Genomic DNA, 21,838 nt, shown 5'->3' with positions numbered 1-21,838 from the left:
AGATGCGTGTCCATTCACGGTAATAAGGGCTGCAGCGGGAGCACGAATGTGCTAGAAGAAACAGACGAAAAGCGAGGCACGGAAAGCAAAGAACACAACACGTGCCTCGCTTTTCATCTGTTTCTTCTAGCACATTCGTGCTCGCGCTGCAGCCCTTACTACCATGAATTTAAACCAACTAGCCCAAATAGCCATTCTTCTTCAATGCGTGTCCGTTCACATAAATTGATTGGCTGCAGTTGCTCAAAAAATGATTTATTCCGCTTTTTTCCAAACCAGTGGCTACCTTATCATTATACATAGAACTTCTATAGTTAAAAAGAAGCCTTCTTTGTCAGCAACCAAAACACGCAACTTAGCTTCCAGATGCGTCTCAGACAGCATGAACACCATTGTGAGCAGTGACCATGCTATGTACAATAAAGGCAAGCTTAAAAAGCCGGCAGGCTTTTTTTGTGAAGCTAATCTGCGTGTTTTGGTTACCTTCGTGCTACCTTCGTTTACGTACTCTACTATGAACATAATGCTGAAAAATACTCATGGATTTATTAACACTATTTCAAGAAAATGAAATGAGAAGAGAGTGTGCTACTCTTGAAATATCTGCAATAAGTGCATAGCGGAGGACGTTTGCAGCTGCATCGTCAATAATAATAATAATAATAGCAGTAATATTATAAAAAGCAGGACATAGCCCAGAAAACCTCTTGTGATGGCATTTCTAACATAAGCACCTAACTAAAAGGGCTTCAAGCCAAGCCGAAATTGTGGCTACGACAAATATGCACAAATTTACCAATGTGAGAAATGCTGTGCTTGGAAAGTCAGATATGGTATGTGATATGTAGAAGGAACATACATCAAAAAAGTGCATGTACCAACATGGAAGCTAAGCAATGCTTTAGTCAATGGGAAGAACAAGCTGCCTAGTGCAAATTTCTGTAGTCTTGTTTACACTGTAGTCTGCCCCGAGTGTGACGACATGTCATTCTATGAGACCTCCGATTTCAAAGAAAGAGTTAAACAACATGAATATGAAGTCACCAAATCATGGGCGGCCTTGAATGCCCTCGCTGAACTTGGGAATATACATGCTTTCAAATTGACTGGTCAAGCAACTGTGCTCTGGACGAAGAAAACAAGCGTGCATCATGCTGGCATCTGGAATCCCTGCACATGCGCACAGCTGCACATATCCTTAATAAGATTTATGGAACGCTGGTGCTTACATCACACACCTAGTCATACTTAAATACGATGTACCTTTCTCATGGCTGTCATTCAAAGCAATATCAGGTGCCCAAACGTCAATAAACTTTGTGTTGTTTTGGTCGGTGTATCCTTTTGTTTGTACACTAAGAAGAAACAGTTATGCATTGTTTTTTTCAGGCCTCTTCTAGCTGTTCACTGTAGTTGCAGTTGAAGGAGTGACTTTTTGAGTATTGATCAAGGGTAATGCTTATTTTTGTCATGGTGGCACAGACTGCCATCAGTTTCCGTGAATTGGCCAGGTTTTACCAAATTTCCCGCAGTTTTCCAGCAAGGCCCCGATTCCCGGCATTTCCAGGTTGGTAGACACCCTGCACAAATAAAGATAGATGGCAGTTGAATTGCGTCCTGTGTTTCTTGTCTTAAGTGAGTGTCATTCTGCACTTTATTACTTCGGAAGTACTTGTTGCTGGGTTGGTTGATATAACATTATTAGAGAAAATTATAGACGATGCGAATGTGTGGTGCGGTATAAATATTTTCTGTAGTTCAGCAGCGAGTGACGCTCTTTCCCTGTGCTTTTTTTCATTTTTCCAGTGGTGCTTAGGCATCTAGAATTTTCCCTCTTAGCATAATTATCTCCCTGAAGCTATGCACTTAATCGCCCATTAACAACCATTGTTAAACTATTGTATGTGGCATTGTTGATGCAAAATGACCTTAGAGTATATGCTAGAGCTCCTGCAGGATCACCGGCTGAATGTGACAACCAGTTCACTATTTATAGGACACGAAGTACTGACATTTTCAATGTATCTGTTCACTTGCGCCACCACCTGGAAACTGGATGCTTGACCAAGTGCTGGGAGTACTGCTGTCATCGACAACCATCGCAGAGCCAGCTATAAAGGAACCACGATCACCACCCGCGCTCTGTGGGCTTGGTGGCTGTGCTAGAACACACACCAGTAACTCCCTTTTGCTCATCATGCAGGTTTGTGAGCCAGATTGCCTTTACACTAAGAAAACTAGCAATTACTTTTTGGTGTAGCTTCCGAGCCCGCAGTGCTGCTTTGATATTGCCTGTGAGTGTCTTAGTGTGATTAGGTCTATTTTGATACAGTCAGGAGATATTCAAACGAACCCTGGTCCTTATACCGCTGCTGTACTTGCTGAACTGAAAAAAAAAAAACGGTCCGCTGGCCAAAGCACAATAATAGCCGACATGCAGGACCTTAAAAGCCAATGCGCGGCTACAAGTGCCGCACTCATCAACTTAAGCAGGAGGTTAGCGGACCTAGAAGGTCATTATCAGAAACTACTACCACTTCAAACAGAGATACAGACTATACGGGTGGATACTGAGCTAACAGCAAGGCTCGTTCACGCCCTCAATGCGCGAGTTGACGATGCAGAGAATCACTCAAGACGAAACAATCTTGTGTTTTACGGCCTTCCTGACACAGCAGCACCAGAAACATCAGCCACGTCTGAAGAAAAAATTATACGTCTGTGCTCAGACCATCTGGACGTGCCACTTGAACCTCAAGATATAGAGCGAGTGCATCGTGTTGGTCGCTATTCAGCTAATCGTCGGCGCCCATTAATTGTTAGGCTTAATCATTATGAGAAAAAAATGATACTCTCAAATGGGCGCAAACTTAAGGGTACCGACCTCAGCATCGGTGAAGCTTTTCCCCCAGCCGTTAGAAACGCCCGCAGGCAACTTGCTTCTTTTGCGAAAGCTAAATCTGTGCCATTTTCTTTGCGCTTTAAAACTCTCTTCATTGTTTCTAAGTGGTACCTGTTCGATGACGCATCGCAAACAGTGAAAGAAATATAGCAGTCATCACGTCATCAAAAAACAAGCCACTCCTCTCGAACGAAACCTATACCTCATGTTTCCCTTTCAATAATTTACACTAGCATACGAAGCTTCCTTCCCAAACGAGAGCACGTGTCTAACCTCGTGCTGTTGTCGAACAGCAATATTCTTGTAATCGCGGAAACGTGGCTTTGTAGCGTCGTCTTTGACTCGGAAGTATTGGCTGATCCGCCAAACTTCACCGTCTTTTGAAAAGATCGTGACGGGACTAGAGGAGGAGGTGTGCTCATTGCAGTTAGTCAACAGCTGTCGTGTTCTGCTATGAACATCACATCAGACTTAGAAATAATGTTTATTCTATGCCATGCCGCCCCACAGTTCGTCATTTTAGGTGTTTGTTACAGGTCTCCGCGCAATAGCACAGACTTCGCTCGTAAACTAAACAATGCACTAAATGTCGTTCGCTCTCGGCACCCAAATGCCAACCTTCTTCTTTTTGGAGACTTTAACCTGCCAGACATTAATTGGCGGAGCACCGTACCCTCTTTGATTGATTGATTTGTGGGGTTTAACGTCCCAAAACCACCATTTGATTATGAGAGACGCCGTAGTGGAGGACTCCGGAAATTTTGACCACCTGGGGTTCGTTAACGTGCACCCAAATCTGAGTACACGGGCCTACAACACTTCCGCCTCCATCGAAAATGCAGCCGCCGCCGCCGGGAATCGAACCCGCGACCTGCGGGTCACACCATACCCTTTTTAGTAAGCCAAACCGAAGCGAGAGATTTTCTGGACGTTTGCCTCAACTTTAATTTAACACAACTTGTACCAGAGCCGACCCGTGTTACCCAAGACACTGCAAACACTTCAGACCTAGTACTGGTCAACTGTCCAGACAGTTTGTCGTTCATTACCTTTCTTAGAGAAATAAGCGACCACAAGGTCATCCATGCTTCTTTTCGCTTTGCTCCAGCTTTGCGGAATAAGCGCGAAAAAACTATACAGTTATACGACAAAGGTTATTGTGATGCAATATGTGAACATTTAGACAATTTTCTACCTTTCTTCCAAGATACGTTGCGTAACCGCACCATTATTGAAAATTGGCTGATATTCAAGGAGAAAATAAGCAACTTAGCGGACCGGTACATGCCAAAAATTACCTTTCGAACGCTTGAATAAAAACCATGGTTTAATAATTCGCTCAAAAGACTAGAAAACAAACAGAAACGCATGTATCGCGCCACTAAATTCAGGACGGACACATTTGCATGGGAAAAATACTACGCTGCTGAACGAGCATGCCTATCAGGAATTTGCAAGGCGAAAGATGCATTCTTTTGCGATGACCTTCCGAAACTTTTAATCAATAAAATAAAGAAATTCTGGCATGTGATAAATCTTCAAGAAAGGCACATTGTAACACTTACCAATGAAGAAGGTGAAACGTTCGATGATATAGAATGTGCAAACGCTGGCCCGTCTTGCCGCAGTCAGCGGCAAGACGGGCCAGCATCACTGAAACATTTTCTTCATTCTTGGCAGGACACAGTGACAAGCCTGGGAGATAATCGCTGTTTTCGTTAAGCGCTGACATCATAGACGCTCTTCGGCGCATGCGGCCTCCGAATCCCTGGACACGCCCGTTTTTGGATCTGCATCAGTGCAACCTGGTCCGCTTGGTGTCGGTCGTTGTGGGCCGCTAGCAGTGTACAAAAAGCCTGCGTTCCTGGCTCGGCATTGCAGTCAGCGGAAAGACAGGCCAGCGTCACTGAAACATTTTTTTTTCATTCTTGGCAGGTGGGTCCCTAAACTTCACCTTGCAAATAGTGATTTGGTTATTGCCGCTGACTGCACTGCAATGTCTTCCTTGTGTTCATCATGTACCAAACCTGTCGAAGGCAAATTTCTGGTGTGCTCGAGTTGTAAAGCAAGCTTTCCCCTAGGGAAAAACTGTTCCGCGATCACTGACAGTGCTTATATCAAAATGTATACGGTTAAGCGTGAAACGGGCGTGTCAGATGTGCAAGTCTGGCATGGGTTCGGATGATAGCTATGGTTCACTTGTTCCCCAGTTATCTACTATTAATACCAAATTGGACCAGCACTGTTGAGATGACTAGCACTGTTGAGATGCTTGTGTCGAAAGTTGAGGAACTGCTCTCTTTCAAAGAAACCTGTGAGAAGATGGCGGGCACTGTGACAGAAATTTAAACGTCTATTGACTTCCTGTCGGAAAAATACGATTCCATGCTCTCTACTATGACTTGTAACCAAGCCGAAGTCTCTCATCTAAGATCTCAGGTGGAATCTGTTTCCGTTACAGTTGCCCATCAAGCTGAAGTTCTTGACAGAACGACAGTGCTAATAAATGAACTAGAGCAATATGGTAGACGTTGTAACTCTGAAATCCATGGTCTCCCTTCTAAACCAGGTGAAAACGGTTCGGATCACGGCTGCGGCTGCTGCATTTCCGATAGAGGCGGAAATGTTGTAGGCCCGTGTGCTCAGATTTGGGTGCAGGTTAAAGAATCCCAAGTGGCCGAAATTTCCAGAGCCCTCCACTACGGCGTCTCTCATAATCATATGGTGGTTTTGGGACGTTAAACTCCACAAATCAATCATCATTCGATCAACCAGGTGAAAACCTGAAGTCCTTCGTTAGTGACTTAGCTGGACGTTTGAACCTAGTAAACTTTCAAGAAGAAGAAGGTACATCGTTTGCCAACCCACGATAAATCTACACGCAGCCCACCCATTCTTGTGCAAGTACCGAACACTTCAATAAAAGAAAAATGGCTTCGAGCTCGAAATGGCTTCCGTGATCTTGCTAAGTCCGATAACTTTCCTCGCTTGTACATTAATGAAAACTTGACACGGATGAACCGAGAACTCTTCCGATTGACCCGCTCCAAAGGAAAAAGAAAAGGTTATAACTTCGTGTGGACGAGGCACGGAAAGGTGCTAGCAAGAAAAGCGGAAGGAGCGCCTACCATTCGCATTGAAAAACTATCGGATTTGGATAAGCTGGCCTAAACATGGCGGATATGGAAAGTATCACCTGCACCGACTTCGCGAACGCAGCTGAATTCCTTTCTGGTGCCCCATCTGACGGCACATGTCAATATTCGTAGTCTTCGAAAACATTGGAATCAGTTCTGTGCCATCACTTCTTCAACTCGCCTGACTTTCGATGCTTTTGTCCTTACTGAAATCAACATTTCATCCGAACAATTCTCAGTTTGTTCTGCCGGGTTATCAAGCCTTTTCATACACACGCCCAACAAGAAAAGGAGGAGGCATTGCCGTTTTTATAAGTAATAGATGGACAGTTTCACAGCTAACCTTTTCCTTTTCACAAGCAGAAGTGTTAGCAATGCGCTTGAACACGCCCGGTTTTTCGGTGACTCTCTTATCGGCGTACCGGCCTCCCAGTTTCAATACGCACCTTTTCTTATCTGAACTTGAGTCCACACTATCATCCTTATCGATAGAAGAGCATGTGTGCATCATAGGAGACGTCAACATTGACCTTTCGCGTCCCACTGTAGGCCTCGTTGCTGATTATCTAGACAGCCTTTCTAAATGGGGCTTAGAGTGCCGAATAAATCAAGCGACTCGAGAGGAATTTTTGGCTGGCAAGCTCGTCGTGTCGTGCATTGACCATGTTTTCCTGCGTGCGCAGAACCTGCTCACAAAAACCGCAATAGTACAGACGAAGATAGCTGACCATTACTTTTTTTGCGGCTCAATCAGCTGTCCACATATGACGACGATGCCAACCGATACAAAAAAACTAATTTCGGTGATAGATTAAAAAAAATTGATAATCTGGTAGCTCATTATGACTGGAATTCTTTGTTGTCAATAACGTCTCCTAGTGATCTCTACGATAAAGTTGTAGAAGCGTTCGTAAGCTTAAAAGAAAGTGCGACGCGAACGATACACATTAAACAACGTAAATTGGATAATAAGTGGATGTCAACACATTTACTCGCTGCAATGAAAGAAAAGGACTTGCTTTGGACACAATGTAAGCGTTATCCTAACTGTTCAGACATGCGAGCTAAATTTAAGCAAAGCAGAAACAAGGTTAATGCTGTGGTTCGCTCGGCTAAACGAACCCATTTCCGAGCCAAACTTAAGGATGCCAGTAACAGCAGCAAAAAAAACCTGGGCGTTAATTAACACCTATAGAGGCGCAAACACTCGCGTCAATATTTTGAATAACTTTTTTTCGAGTCCAGCCAATAACGCACAGGAGATTGCTGATGAATTTAACAACTTTTTCTCTCGAACAATTAAAAACACAAATTCCCAAGTAGGCCCGTGCACTTTACGTCACAGTGTTAGCGAATCGGCTTATCTACCTTTATTATCACATGAGGACTTAAGATCTATCATTTTCAGCTTGAAGTGTAAAAAATCTGGTGGTGTTGATGGTGTTTCTGTAACTGACTTGCACCGTACATTTGAATACAGCCATGAAGATCTGCTAGCACATATAAATCACATGATTTCTTGTGGAGAAATTCCCTTAAACTTGAAAACATCAATAGTTATACCTCTACACAAATGCGGTGCGCGTGATAAACTTGAAAATTATCGTCCGATATTCATTCTGCCTTCTATAGCACAATACTATAAAAACATTTTTTGTTAACGATGACAAGCTTTCTCGATAGTCACAACATCTTATCGCCTTGCCAGTATGGTTTTCGACAGGGGAAAAGCACTCAGACGCTATTGGAAGACTTCTCTGATCAGTTGAACGAGGCGTTCGATAAAACAAAGTTGCCTGTGCGCTCTTTCTTGACTGCAGCAAGGCTTTCGACAGTGTCCATCATACTTTGTTATTGGATAAACTTTTTCAGTTAGGGTTTAGGGGTGCTTTCTGGTCTTGGTTGGCAAATTTCCTCCAAGGCAGGCATCAACTTGTATCCGTTGAACAATCTCACAGCGCGTTCCAAATCATCAAAACCGGCGTTCCACAGGGATCAATTCTTAGTCCGCTGCTATTCAATATTTTTGTAAATGACCTTCACAGCACGATACTGGTTTCTCTATATCCATACGCCGACGACACTGTGATCGTGACGACTGCAAACAACTTCTACGAGGCGATTACTCTTCTTCAGTCAGCTGCCACTAAAGGCAGGGATTGGTTTCGAGATAACCTTATTAATATAAATGTGTCTTAAGCTAATCTAATCTGCCTCCACAATCCATTGAAAAAAGTAACACTTGACTATCCTTTCATTTTGCATTGTTCTGACTGTTCATCCTGCTCTGGTAGTCCATTACAGTATTCATCTGTTGTGAAATATCTTGGTTTATACATTGACAGCGACCTTTCCTGGAATAGTCATCTCGCCTATGTTTATGGAGGCGGAAATGTTGTAGGCCTGTGTGCTCAGATTTGGGTGCACGTTAAAGAACCCCAGGTGGTCAAAATTTCCGGAGTCCTCCACTACGGCGTCTCTCATAATCATGTGGTGGTTTTTGGACGTTAAACCCCACATATCAATCAATCAATCTCGCCTATGTTTGCGAAAGACTTCGCGCTGTGTCATGTCTATTATATAACATAAGATACAACATGCCGTTTTTAGTACGTAAGATGATAGCACACGCTTTAGGTTACAGTATACTGCGTTACGGAATAACTATTACGGACACTGTGCTGTCCGTTGGCAGAATAGAATAAAGAAAATAGTGCGTTCGATTTAAAAAAAAATATATCTTATGACCTGAACATCAATTCTGAGAAAGACATTTTCAAAACGCTGTTTATGCTTCAATGATCTGTTATGCTTCAATGATCTGCTTCAACGAACTTCAATGATCTGTTAACTCAAACGGTTGTTTTAAAACATTTCTGGTCCAAAGAATCCCTGGTTCCGTATGTTACTTCTCGTTCTTTAAGGCCCAAAGTACGTTACTGGAGGCCGCGGTGTTCAACAAAGTATGGAACTAGAATACGAACCCATTATGTACCAACTGATTTCAATGTACTTTCCCCCAGCATTTTTCGCACAAAAACAAAATACAAATTAGAGAAACTGCTACGGCGTATCTGTCTACAATTGTAATGCATGTCGTGTGTTATTTCATATACACTCATTCGCAAGCATGATGCTGCACAATTATCCAGTGTGTTACTTTGCTTAAGAAGCATTTGCTCTAATTCTTTCTTTTTTCCTTTACACCTTTTCACTTTCAATCGCTGTAACTATTGTATAATGCTTGTAACTATTGCTTATATGCCCTGTTGTTTCTAATCTTATATGCACGTTGTTTTTTGTCCTATCATCCCTATTAGGCCATGAAATACAACCTTGTAATGCGTACGGTTTGTTTTGCTGTCTGCCAGGCTCTGCCACTCAAGCCACCAATTGGCAGGCCTAGTCACATGTACTGTTTTATTTGAAGAAATAAAAGGTATTATTATTATTATTATTATTATTATTATTATTATTATTATTATTCGACAATGTTAAACTCATATCGTCAGCCAGCGTGGATAACATTAATTCGAAACTGTTAAAGAATACTAAACATGCCACCGCAGTTTTCCTGTGTTTGCTGTTCTCGCAGTCACTTTCAACTAGTGAAATGCCACATGACTGGAAGGTGGGAATGGTTGTTCCAATCCACACATCAGGTGACAGGAATTGCACGCTTAATTATCGCCCCATTTCATTAACGAGTGTGCCCTAGAAGCTCACGGAACACGTCATGTACACAGAAATTATGAAATTTCTTGACTCGAACAAATACTTTCATTCTTCACAGCATGGGTTCCGCAAAGGCTTTTCCTGCGAAACACAACTGGCCATTTTCCTGCATGATATCCATACCAACTTAGATTCTAACCTCCAGACACATGTGATATTTCTAGATTTCGCACAAGCGTTCGACAAAGTACCACACCAACGTCTATTACTAAAACTTTCTCTTGCGAACATTACCCGCGACATTTTACGATGCATTGAAGCGTTCCTAACAAACCGATCTCAGTTCGTTACAGTTAACAACCGCGCATCTAGCCCCCTACCAGTGGCCTCCGGCGTACCACAAGGATCTGTTCTCGGACCTTTACTCTTCCTAATATACATCAATGACCTGCCTCTGCACGTGTCTTGCAACGTTTGTTTGTTCGCAGATGACTGCGTCATTTATCGAACAATTACTAACACATCGAATCAAGACTTACTTCAGGAGGACATCTACCGTCTACAGCAATGGTGCGACCGCTGGTTAATGGAACTTAATCCTAAGAAATGCAAACTGATGGTATTTTCTCGTCGGCACGACCCATTTCCTTACACATACACAACCAGGAACATTCCCATGTGTTCTGCGCAGTCTTACAAGTACCTAGGTGTTACTATATCGACTTGTCCTGGCGCACACACGTCACTAACATCATTTCTTCTGCTTACAAATCACTTTGTTTTCTCAAGCGTTATCTGAAATGCGCCCCCAAACTGGTTAAACTACTGGCCTACCAGTCAATAGTCCGTCCGAAACTGGAACATGCATATGCCATATGGAATCCTTACCAAAAATATCTCATCAACGCACTCGAAGTCGTTCAAAATCGTGCCGCAAGGTTCATTCATTCTAATTATTCATATGACACGAGCATATCTTACTTAACGAAAGAATTGAATTCGCTTCCCCTTAGTAAGCGCCGGCGCACTGCAACACTCTCACTTTTCCACAAGTTTTATCACACCTCGCTTCATCAGCCACCCTATATCTTTCCCGCTGCCCGAGCATCTCATCGTACACGGCACACTTTCCAAGTGGGCCGCCCTCGCATGCGCACTGTTACCTTTTCCACCTCATTTTTTTGCCATGCCGCGACACATTGGAACAACCTTCCCCACCAGATCCCCGCCATCACTTGCCTATTAGTTTGCCTATTATAGTTTGCCTCTTATAGTTTGTATTATTTACTGTACTAGTGCTGACGTATTATTTATTGTACTTGTGCTGACGTATGTAACACCGTATGTGTGTTTCTGTATTTTTCTCGTGTTCAGTTACATATTATGCAAATTATGTACTTTAGTGCATGTATTTTTCTTTTTTGTGTTTAGTTATGCATTAAGCAAATTATGTACTAATGTTGTCCCACCCCTTATGTAATACCCCTTTTAAGGGGTCTTTAAGGTAATAAAACGAAATGAAACACAGTGCTTCATTAGAGCCATGCAAGCTTAAAATATGATGCTCTCACAAAGAAATTTTTCTTCCTGTGCTGTGACTAACGGGAAAACTATGTATACAATAATGAAAAGAAATCACAGCTAGGCTTAGCGGTGCGATGTATGCCTTAATAAATAAATTTAATAAATTATTGCAAGCGTGCTTATATCACTATGGTGTTGCCAGTTCATTACTACGTTTGATATGAACCTCTGCTCGCTCCACCATGGTGTTACTGTGGGTGTACACAGTCTTACCTCTGAGACAGCATTGCCAGAACTAATTTCATTGTCACAATCTTGAACAGGTGTGTGACAAGCATGCGCCAGTGCAGAGAACCCAAAAGAAGTGGTCACTGCTCACATGTTCAAGGTCTCATGCACGCACACCGGACTATGATTTTACAGTGTCTTACATTTTGAGTGGAGTATACATGGTGATGGCTGGAGACATCTCTGTGGGCACCAGCTAGACTGTCACAATGTGCATATTGTTGCTTGAGACAACTGTTTAGGACATAAAAAGGACACTCTGGAAAAAATTATATTTAGGCTAATGTAAGGGCTTGTGGTGAGGAGACTCACTAAAGGTATATGGTGCGTCATCTGGCAACAGGGAAGCAACATTTATACCTAGTTTATGTTAGTGGGAGTCGGCTAAACATTGGCCATACAAGCTTGTGGCTAGAGAAGGATGATGTCCAGAAGATACCCTTCTGAAATGTTAACCTGCATCGTCCTCCCTTGCCCTTCTTGGTACACTGGAAGTTTTGCCCTATAGGTACTAGTTCCTTCAGTGAATGCTTTTGAAGGGCTTGTGAATAAGCTCACTCTTACCACCTGCTTTCCCAAGGGCGAATCCTGCTGTTGGAACTTGTTTGCCTGGCAGAAATTTTGAACAGAAAAAGAAGCTTTAATCGTTACACAAATAAAGTTACAGCATTGCAAGAATACTATGATGTAATGTACACAGACCTCCCACAATTAACTCACTAAAATGTCACCAATCGCCTCTAGGGTGAGCCTGATTACACCTTAAGACAGCATGTAAGTTTCTTGATGCTATACTTTTTCATCAGTACATGAACCTTGAAAAAACAAGATCGTCACGTGCAGTGCATAAAACCAGTGCTTATGAATTGCAATGATGCCATCGGAAGCATCAGCAAAAGTAAATCTGCCCTGCTAGAAACCAAATTCTGCATGAAGCCTGTAAATGCACTGTTAACTAAGTTTTCTCAACAACTTTATTACTTCTATTTCTACCATTTGCATAATCCTATCTCATGTACACCTTGCTGTCCGCCCAATAAATATTGATCTCTGAGGTGTTACTGAAGTGACCATGCTCATTTAACATGCCTGCAAGCCTCTGTGCTAGCCTAATAAAATGGCAGACTTTATTAAAATAATGCTCTCTGCTGCTCACTCCTTCAAAAAACTTTTTAGCATTGCCTTCAAACCCGTTTTTTTAAAGACTCAACTGGCATAGTGACGTCACTCATGAAAGGCATTTCCGGAGCTTGTGGAGCAACTAAAATCTCTGGAGCAGCATAAAGGCCGTCTGAAGCTTTTAAACTAGAGCTGTTGCACCTTATGTTACACGGAACTAGTTCATGCATGTTCACTTGGACTTCTGCTCAACATAAACGTAGGCTGTTTGCTTTTCTGCAGACATCCCCAATTTATATCAAGCTACCTAGCACTTTCCGGGAATTCACATGGTATTTGTAAATGACGCTGGCTATTAGTGATAGTTTAGCTACAATATTTAAGCACGGACTGGTAAGACTTTTTAAGCATTGTATTTGCTTTAAAAAAAGATGTCTGATTAGATTAATGCTTTTCATTGCCTAATCATTTAATCATTTAATGTGTGGAGAAGTGTTTGCTGTCATCGTTTATGTACAGAATAGTTAGGTTCCTGATTAATAAGCGCTTCATAAAAAATGGTCATGTAACTGGTCCTTACTGCCCATTATTTCTAATGGCTCGACAAAACTTGGAGTTAGGGGATAGTAAGTAGTTACACTTGGCAAACTGTTTGACATGTCAAGGTCGAGAAGCCCAGCCGAGGCATACAGGAATAGTGAAATACCATGCTTTCTAGGAGAAGTAACAGTGATTGTACAGCATGCGGTACTGCTGATAAAATTTGCCCACTGTATGGACTCAAAACATAACTGCCCTGTATGAAATATTTTGAAAGTAAACTGTCACAAATAGGACCACAAATTAAAAATAATTAAGTAAATGGTCAGTTTTATATGCAGGTACTAAATTACTGTATTTTAATACAGTCAGTCAAGCACGACTGTTGTCCAAGCACAACTAACTCATTATTACATTTATCTGACTCTAACCCCAACAGTTAGAAACTATTTGACTGAAGTCATGTGGTAACTTTTACAGTATAAGCGGGTTCCAATTGTTAAGAAAGTTTGTGCCCAGCAACGTTTTCAACTACATTGCACGTTCATGTTCACTTTGATGATATGTCCAAATCGTGGGGGTAACGTATGGATTTCAAGCGCATGCCCTATACTTGCTCCCTGAGAGAGCAAAACAACGAAGAGTGCATGCATGCTTGACACAAATAAGAAAATTTTTGAAAAAGATGTAGCAGGTTTGCAGGTTTTGCCTCTTGGTGCAGATCCCTGCAGGCACTTACCTAATTACCACCACATTTTGGCAACAAGCAGCCCATGTAAGACGTTCGAACATGCGCTATTATGTCGGTTCATAACCAGTTTTTTCGAACCACCTTGCTCTTAGTTCTGGCACGACATAGGTTTCAAAGATTTATTTCTTGCAAACTGTACGTGTAATTGTAGACGATTCTTCAACAGTTATTTTTGTGTTACTCGATAGGAAAACATGAGCTACAAATTTTCTAAGTTTCTAAAATATGAATGGTAATTGAATTGTGAATGGTAATCTACACCCAGCCTTAGTCTATATTTCCTTATAATCATTTTTAATTTGAGGCATGGAAAAAATTTTGAAGTACGACTGAAGCTTCTCATATGCATGTTTCGTTTATTTGAACGTGCCATGCAACAATATTTAAATAATCCTGCAATGAACTAAAATGGAATTGTCTTGCGAATTGCCTGCCACAAAATGTATTTAACTAGGTAAACTGTTCTGGGCTTGTTACACAAGCTGAAGATGACGACGATACTGACTGCCACATCGTCACCGATGAGACAGAGGATAGCGCCTGTACAATTTAGGTGCACACACGAGGCCCAATGTCAGTGCCACATTTCCAATTTAAACACGAGCACGCGAATATATATGCTTTACCGCAATACACTGCGTGCACTTCACCGCAAGGCGCGACTGCCTTGCGGCACTGTTTAATTATTAAGAAGACGCCTAAGGTGGCAATTTTGAGCGGAGATTTATAGTGCTCCCAGCATATTTTCAACTTTATTTCCTTTGTTTTTTCTTTGTATACACCCACAAGAACAGACATAGCTTAGGAAACCGTTTATCGTCATCGGCGACAGCATATTTAAGCCACTTGGGAAATGACGTCGTGTGGACGCTTGCTAATATTCCATCACTTCCAACTTGTGCATTTCGTATATGTCTCACGCAGTTACGCAAGACGAAGCTTCAATGAAAGTTTTGGCAGAAGCATACACTTCACCCAAGCGACACATCAATCCTTACGCTACACACGCACTTACCAGACATACACGTACGGCATACATCCACAAATAGCATAACACACGGTGTTCATGCTCGGGCAAGTCGTTACCACATTGCTTATGACAGTACTACAGAACGAGCTATACCACGTATTCATGCGCAGAGGTGGTTCTCGCGAATGCATACAGCTCCCCGCCAAGCAAAGATCACGAAAAAATAACCACCGCACGGTAAAGATCCTCACAAGTTAGTGAGGAATCTTACAGTACACCTTTCGTTCTCACCCGTAGAGTTTCTCAAAATTAACTAGAGGGCACTCTGGCGCTGCGATCGTTCAGCGATCATGGGAATGATGGGTAGTACACACATTCGCCTAGTCTTCCTACTTGCGCGTGGCGAATCGTGCTTGCGGTTTCATTTATTGCTGTGTTTCGGTTTTGTTTTGAAATAAAGATTGAATGCTTTTAAACTTCGTGAACCAATTTGCAAAGTAAGTTTAAAAAAATAAAATGGTGAAGCGCAACCGCTGAACATCTGCTAATACTTGTTTCGTAAGAAAACAACTTCAAGCCACACGAACACACACGGCGCCAAAGGCAGGCCAGAAGTACGAATATTAGACAAATGTGTGTACTACCCATCGTTCCCATGCTCGCTGAAGTGCCGTGCGTTGCAGCTGCCATAGACACTAGCGCCAGAGTTCCCTCTAGTAAGTATTGTGGGAAACTCTATGGTTCTCACCATCTAAACGTCCCCAAAAAATGTCCACCACAGCGATTCTGTCGTCGTCTATTCATACATTTTAAGCCAAGTCAAGCCGGTTTCCGGCGGCTATTGAGTGAACCGGGCCGCGACTACAGCACGGTGGAACGTTGAGTACAGTGTACTAGAAGAGGGCACTGGGCAGTGGGCTTACTCCACAGCTACAGCTACTCTGACGCTTTTGGCGTCACATAAGAGAGATGGCGCCACAGGCATCTTCAATGGAAGCATCACCTACAGAAGCTGCTCGCCGACGGCCGCTCGTAAAAGTTGCATGCTTTACTGCCCTCTGATTATATTAAGAGCTTCTGGTGCTCTCGCTTTATAGTGTTATCCTTTTCTTTTGCGATACAGCTTCCCGAAAATTAGTCCCATGGCAGCCGGTGCAGCCTGTGCATTCTCCTTTCTAGTGCGACGCAGCTAACGCTTTGTTTGTTTGTGTGTGTGTGTGTGTGTGTGTGTGTGTGTGTGTGTGTGTGTGTGTGTGTGTGTGTGTGTGTGTGTTTGAGTTAGTAGAGTATTCCTGATAAGCACTATATTGCCGCGTTCGTTCTATTTCTCAAGTTTTGTTATCGCCCCAAAACACTACACAATTCTCAGCGCAAACCGTGCCTGCAGTTTTCGAGAAGCTTCCGAGCTTTAGTAGATCATTTCGATAAGATCACGCCCACTCTGCGAACTGTACAGATTATTGGCAGTATTTCGGTTCACCCGGTGGCATGAACCTTTTCAAAGCAAAAACGCTCGGTTCACCCAATAGCCGCTTAAAACCGGCTTGACTTGGCTTAAGGTGTATGAATAGACGGCGTTAGAATCACTGTGTTAGAAAGCTTTTTTTTTCAGGTGATTTAGGCGTTCTTTATTTTGTGGTTCAGGTAGAGTTTCTCACTACCTTGTGACAGAAAGTCTGTGGCGGGTTCATCCAAAGCCTCCTCTAAACAATGCCTGGGGAATGGCTCGCGCTCCCAGCGGAGTTGGCCTGCCTTCAGTTTTGAGCAAGCGCCGCGTGGTGGCGCTCGCGACCGAGACTATTCAGTTCGGGCTGTCAATGTGGATGGACGTGTTTTTTGAGCGCTCCGGATCGACTGCGCAGATAAGTGTTTTTGCATGTTTTGAGCTTGTCTTTATAATTATAAAGCAGCGGTTGAAATCTTCGTAGCACTTATTTGGTGGTACGGCTTTTTCGGGGGCCAATCACCCGGTATTTATTAGTTAGTGCGGGTGTGTGTGTTTGAATTTTTTTGTTGTTGTTTTTTCTTTTGCCACCCCGTGGGGGAGGTGCGCGTACATTGAACACGCAAATTTTTGCAGTAGAGCTTAGACTTTCTTTTTTTTGTAGTGCAGGGCTCGAGTTTAGTAATTATCGAGTATAGGGACAATTGGTGTCAGAAAGGCATGGTTAAAAAAACTGTAAAGTGTTCAGGATGTGGAGTGGGTTTGAAAGTGGACCCAAGCGTAGAAGCGGATGGAGAAGAGGCTGACGCGAAGTGTAGACAATGTGAGGTCGAGGAAAAAATGGAGAAAATGATGGTTGCCCAGAGTGAACTGCTGATGAGAATCGCCGAGCTCGAGACTGCGTTGGCGACAGAGCAAGAGAAAACGAGGGCAATGGGAGAAAGACTGAAGTCCGCCGAGGAAGCGCTAGCGAAGCTGAACAAAGAAGCGACCTACCGAGAGAATAGTAGGGAACCGGCAACCAGAACGGTGGAGAAGGAAAAGCAAGCAAGTTTGGAAAAAACAGGTTTAGCCGGTTCAACTGTCGCAAGGCCCAGCTTCAGCGAGGTAGTGGTGGGGCAGGGAGGGAACAAAGCAGCCGGCGTCACAGATGCAAGTAGCCCGCAGGTGCAGAACGCTCCAGCTGAAAAGTCACAGCATGTGATAATCGCCGGGGACTCGAATTTAAATCGATACACAGAAGCCACGAAAGAGAGGGTAAGAGGTGACAAGAGGGTTGCAGTCGGGGCGTTCCCAGGACGCAAGCTGGAAGCAGTCATGAGGCAAGCGGGCGCAAAGCTCAAAACGACAGCTGATAGACGAAACCTCGTGATAATTTCAGGCGGTTTAAACGATGTCCTAAATGAAGATGCAGCAGGACTAGCAGCCACACTGGCGAAAGGCGTCGATGACATGCGCGCCACTTCTCCTAAGGCACAGGTAGTGATATGCACGATACCGGAGGTACCGGTGCGTGATAGCAACCTGCAAAGAGCGGTTGTCAACGCAAACCAAGAGATATGGCGGATGAGTCGAGAAAAAGGCTTTGAGGTGGTGGAAATAAACAGAGAGGTGCATAGGTGGGGGAAGGGGGGTTCAACGAGACAGAATTCACTTCGATGGGCGGCTAGGTCATGAGGTGGGTTGGCGACTTGCAGGACGCGCAGTGGCTTTTTTGGGGGGCAAGCGAGCCCTTCGGGGTGCAGGATAGCTAGTAACGAGGAAAACAACCAGGGAGACTCTTCGACAGGTGGTATGAACAGATAAGATTCCAAAGTGGCACCAATATCTAAGATAGGTAGAGTCCGGGGCATAAATAGACGTAGCCACGAGCGCCGAGCCAATTCAGACATAGGGTATATTAACATGCAGGGTGGTAGGAACAGGCTGAAGTGGGAAGAGATAGAAGAAAAGCTAAGGGAAGAGAGGCCGATGGTATACGGTTTTGTAAAAACACATCTCAGGGACATGAAACAACCTCCGAACAATCCGGACTACGCGTGGGAATATTGTAATAGAACAGAAGGCAGCAGAAAGGGGGGTGGTATTGGGGCATTCATTCATAAAAGTACAGACTGGCAAAGGGTCAAGCAGGAGTGCAAGGAACATTTATGGCTAAAAGGGAAAGTGGCAGGTCAAATGACCCTCCTTGGTTTCGTGTACTTGTGGACGGGAGCAAAGGCCAGAGAGGAAAACCAGGCAATGGTAGAGTGTATATCAAAGGACATTCAGGAGTTAGGAAGAGAGTGCGAGATTATTATACTAGGAGACATGAATGCGCACATAGAAGATGTAGATGAGTATACCGACCCGACAGGCAAAATGATCATGGATATGTGTGAAAGGCTTGATTTGATCATTTGCAACAGTACCGAGAAGTGTGAAGGGCAAGTAACATGGGAGGTAGGAAGGCTTCAGTCGACGATAGATTATGCACTGATGTCACATAGGATGTATGATAAGCTCAGGGGAATGCACATAGATGAAGGGGGCTCCAGAAGTCTTGGTAGTGATCACAAATGTATCAAGCTAAGTTTTGGAAGAGCAGTGAAAATGGGAAGGAGACAAGATGAGCAACTGCAGGAAAATTTTTATCCAGAAAGGCAAATTGAAATAGCCACTAAACAAATTGAGAAAGTAATCACGGAGGATAATAGGACAGTGTGGACATACACAAATCTAATTAGACTCTTCGAGCTAGGGCTTGCTAAGACGCGTGACAAGTCACCCCGGAAAAGAAGACACAAACCCAAAAGTTGGTGGGATGAGGAAGTTAAGAGAGCCATAGCAAAACGTGAGGAAGCCTCTAGGGAACACAGACATGCTAAGCAGCGGGGTGAACCGACAGATGGTGTTGAGAGAAGATGGGAAACGTTTCTAAGCTGTAGAAGGGATGCATCCCTTCTGATCAATAAAAAGATTAGAAGAAAGGGAGCTCAGTGGCTGGCAGAAATACATCAAAAAGATAGAAAGGCAGCTGCGAAATTTTGGAAACATCTAAACTCCCTAAGAAATGAGACGAGCCTAGAGCAGAGTTTTATAACTACAGCCCAAGGTGCTAGGCTAGAAGGGGACGAAGCTATTGAATATATAAGAACGAGGGTGACAGAAAAATTTCAACAAAGAAGTACTTTATGCAACACAATAGACAAGGACGAATCAAGTGGTGCAATAGCTCCATTTTCACAACGAGAGTGGGAAAGGGCTGAGAAGAGGGTTCCTAGTAGTACATCAACAGGCCCAGATGGCATTCCAATTAGGCTGATAAAGACATTAGGTCCGAAGTCTAAGCAGGCTTTGAGAGAGGCAATGAGCAAAATAATAATCGATGGGGAAGTTCCCGATGGATGGAAACTTAGCAGGATGAGCATGATCTATAAAGGAAAGGGGGACAAAGCTGACATAAACAACTACCGTCCTATAACAGTGACATCACTGGTCTTCAGGCTGGCGATGCAGATTATAAAGGAAAGACTGCAGGCATGGATAGAGGATGAGGGGGGGCTGGGAGAACTGCAGAATGGGTTTCGGAAACATAGGAGGTTGGGAGACAATCTGTTCTCACTGACGCAGTGCATCGAAATAGCAGAAAAGGAACACAGGCCCCTGTGACTAGCATTTTTGGATATCAAGGGAGCGTACGATAGCGTGGTTCAAGAGGAATTGTGGGGAATACTGGACACACTAGGCGTGGAACATGTAGTCACTAATCTTTTAAAGGGTATCTATAAAGGTAACAAGGTAGTTATGAAGTGGGAAAAACAGGTATTCAAGCCTGCAGCGGTAAAACGGGGGCTTAGGCAGGGTTGCCCCCTGTCACCCTTATTACTCATGATGTACCTACAAGGATTAGAGGCAAAATTAGAGGGAAGTGGACTGGGCTTCAACCTCTCTTTAGTGAAACAAGGAAAACTTATTGATCAGGCACTATCAGCATTAATGTACGCAGATGATATAGTGCTAATGGCCAACAACAAGGAAGATTTGCAGAGATTGATGGACATCTGCAGTAATGAGGGAGATAGGTTAGATTTTAGATTCAGTAAGGAAAAATCAGCAGTCATGATTTTTAATGACAATGAAGGTGGTGAGCTTAAAATACAGGAGGTCACGGTAGAGATAACAGATAAATACAAATATCTGGGCGTATGGATAAGCAATGGGACCGAGTACCTAAGGAAACATGAAATATACGTGACGACTAAAAGTAACAGGAATGCAGCAGTGATGAAAAACAGGGCACTGTAAAATTACAATTGGTATGATCTCTTGAGAGGAATATGGAAAAGGGTCATGGTTCCTGGGCTGACGTTCGGCAATGCGGTCTTGTGCATGAGATCAGAAGTCCAAACAAGATTAGAAATTAAGCAACGTGGAATAGGTAGGCTTGCTTTAGGAGCTCACGGGAATGCACCAAATCAGGGAGTACAAGGTGATATGGGATGGACATCATTTGAGGGCAGGGAAGCTAGCAGCAAGATAAAATTTGAGAAGCGATTGCGAGAAATGGGGGAGGAGCGTCGGGCTAGGAAGGTTTTCAGGTACTTGTACATGAAGAATGTCGATACAAAATGAAGAAAGCGAACCAGGAAGTTGACTGGTAAATACTTAGAAAACAGCAGGTGGCCAAACCAAAAAGAACTATCGGTTAAGAAGAAAGTGAAGGAAACGGAGACTGACATGTGGAGAATGGGCATGATTAAGAAGTCCGCACTAGAGATCTATCGAACTTTTAAGCAGGAAATTGCCAAGGAAAGGATCTATGATAATACTCGGGGTAGTTCTCTGCTGTTTGAGGCCAGGACGGGAGTACTGCGAACCAAGACATATCGGGCCAAATACGAAGATGTAGACACAGGATGCAGTGCGTGTGGAGAGGAAGAAAAAACTGCCGAACACTTGATAATGTTCTGTAAAGGGCTTCACCCTATAGTTCAGGATGATGGCGGAGAGTTTTTCAAAGCACTGGGGTTGAGGGACAGGGAGGGCAAAACAGATTTTAAGCGAGTAGACTTAACTAGAAGGAGGTTATGTCATTGGTGGCTAAAGTCAAGGCACAGGTGAAAATTAAACTCTTCACTGCAAAGTACGAATCCTGAAACTCACTTTTTAAGAAAAAAAAATATAGCTTTTGGTTCATTAAGTATTACGGCTTGGTGACGCTAGCCACCGCCCGATCTAAAGGGTACAGCCATATCCATCCATCCATCCATTATCACGGCAGGGGGCGCTACCAGCTAGAGGTGTGCGCCGAGTGATTTCGACCGGCGGTGGCGGCGTTGTCGGCGCACGCCGGTTTTTTCATCGGCAGCGGCGTACGGCCAAATTTCGTCGGCGGTGGCGGCGTCGGCGGCGCAGAAACCGAAACTGAAAATTCAAAAGGCTCTTCTGCCACAGGTTACTGAATTCGTTGAAATTCAGGAATTTTCATCCAAATAGCATAAATGAC

General features: G+C 43.5%; 1 long non-coding RNA gene across 1 annotated transcript; it reads right to left on the bottom strand.

Annotated features, from left to right (window-relative positions):
- Positions 1 to 247: 247 nt before the first annotated feature.
- On the bottom strand, positions 248 to 15,177 carry LOC142818134 (uncharacterized). Its single transcript, XR_012895606.1, has 3 exons — positions 14,952 to 15,177; positions 12,091 to 12,135; positions 248 to 1,580 (listed from the first exon to the last, which is right to left on the bottom strand). It is a non-coding gene; the product is annotated as an uncharacterized LOC142818134 (long non-coding RNA).
- Positions 15,178 to 21,838: the final 6,661 nt, after the last annotated feature.

The sequence above is a fragment of the Rhipicephalus microplus genome, chromosome 5 (genome assembly GCF_043290135.1).
Source record: "Rhipicephalus microplus isolate Deutch F79 chromosome 5, USDA_Rmic, whole genome shotgun sequence".
NCBI lineage: Eukaryota > Metazoa > Arthropoda > Arachnida > Ixodida > Ixodidae > Rhipicephalus > Rhipicephalus microplus.
Note: the sequence above shows the minus strand (reverse complement) of the source record. Positions and strands in the feature narration are given on the sequence as shown.